Below are 2,078 nucleotides of genomic sequence, written 5' to 3'. Positions count from 1 at the left end.
CCACTTGAAAATACTTCCGTTGTTCTTGTGTTTAGTCACGGAACGAATACTGCGCTTCTCGTTTTCTTTTCTTTATTTCTTCTTTTAATGTTTTGCCAAATCTAAATGAATCTGAATGTATATCCCCCGTAACTACTTCCGTCAGCAAGTAGCCAATGTTAGTGTATATAGTTTTTTTTTCCTTTCTGCTGTACAACACTCTGTTAATGTATATACAGCGCAAATGTAGTTTCTAATGGAATATACAAAACGAAGCAGTCGATGTCTTTGTTTTTTGTAGTCTTTTTTCCTAGTACGCTTTAATATCTCGTTGTAATTATTTACGTTACATATATTTCTGCAAATGCTGGCGTTGTCTGGATTTTTGCTTGTTTATAAATATTCAATCGACATATATCGTTAAATAATGACTCCTGTTAATTTAGAGCACAGTACATCTAAAACCGAAACAATCGTGGGTAAACATAAAACGTGTCCTATTTAACGATTCCTCGAATATGTGCTTTCTTCGTAATATTACGTTAATATGCCAAACTAACTATTAATAGCATGTGTAAAGAGATTAGTGCATATCAAGTTATGTATCAGAGTTTAAAATGCACAAATGAATAACTAGAAAATTATTTATGCATGCATGGCTGTGCGGTTCAGAAGCTTACTTCGCAGGCCTTGTGTTCTTAGGTTCAAATCCAAAGCGCATCACATTAGGCAAGTGTTGACTTTTACAATGGACCCGCGTCAACGAACGTTTTGTGAGTGGATTCACTAGACGGAGATTTAAAAAAGAGCTCGTTATATATACATCAACGTCTATCATCATCTTCACTGTTTAACGTCCGTGTTTCATTGTGGCATGGGTTGGACGGTTAGCGAGAAGCTGGTAATATATGTATGTATATATATATATATATATATATATATATATATATATATATATATATAAGTGTGTGTGTGTTTAAAAGAATATGAGCTTTAAAAGAATATGAGTAATGGTGACGGTACCTCCGAACAAAATTCTTCAAAGCGATTATATCTGCGGTCTAACAATTGAGACAATTAAAAGGCAAAAAATGGCATATATGTAGACCACGTTATGTCAGTTTCGGACTACTGTTCGATCAAAAACTACAATAGAGGACATTTGCCCATGTCACCATCAGTGGGTTCGACCTCAATACCACATAGTTTTTGAAGCCTCTTAGAGCTTTCGTGTTTCTCACAAATAGTATGAATTCATTCACCTGATATAAAAGTGTTAAACAAAGATTAGGTTTGATAGGTATATCAAGATAAGATGCATACAAAGTATATAATAATTCCTTTTTTTATGCGCTATGAATTATAACACGCTATAAATTTAATAAAATTTCCTATCTAAATTTATTATTTCCTTTTGATGTTTCCCTTAAACATTGCCAAGTAAAATAATATTTCATTGAATAAGGTTTCTCATTATTGGTCAGCAAAGCACGAATAAAATATGCTAAATAAGTTTAGCATCACAATAGCTTCAAATATAGGCCAAGGAGACTAGATTTCAAAGAACTGAAGAATATGTTTATCTAAGGAAATATGATTTCAGAAACATCAATATACACAGCGATAATGAAGCAAGATAAAAGTTAAAAGGAATATATAATTAATAATTTGTATAGCTAATGACAAGAAAAATGAGTCGTGTATATATGTGCATATATGTTTGTGTGTGTGTAGATAAATAGACGGAGGAATAGACTTAAACATACTTCAGTGTCGCATTTACAATCAAGTGGATGCATATATATACATATATATACATGCACCCACTCATATACACATAAACACACGCACCGATACACGCCAATGTAATATATGCATATATACACACACACACTCAGACACACACACACACACACGCACACACACACACACACGCACACACACACACACACACACACATATATATATATATATATGTGTATATATATACAGATATATTTAAAATCACTTTAACTTTCTAAGACATCTCAACGCTTCTAAAAGCAAACTTCCTTTGTTTGTTTACATATATTCTAATTTGAATTTATACATACATAATA

This window comes from Octopus bimaculoides, chromosome 7, assembly GCF_001194135.2.
Source record: "Octopus bimaculoides isolate UCB-OBI-ISO-001 chromosome 7, ASM119413v2, whole genome shotgun sequence".
NCBI lineage: Eukaryota > Metazoa > Mollusca > Cephalopoda > Octopoda > Octopodidae > Octopus > Octopus bimaculoides.
This window is presented reverse-complemented; position numbering follows the sequence as displayed.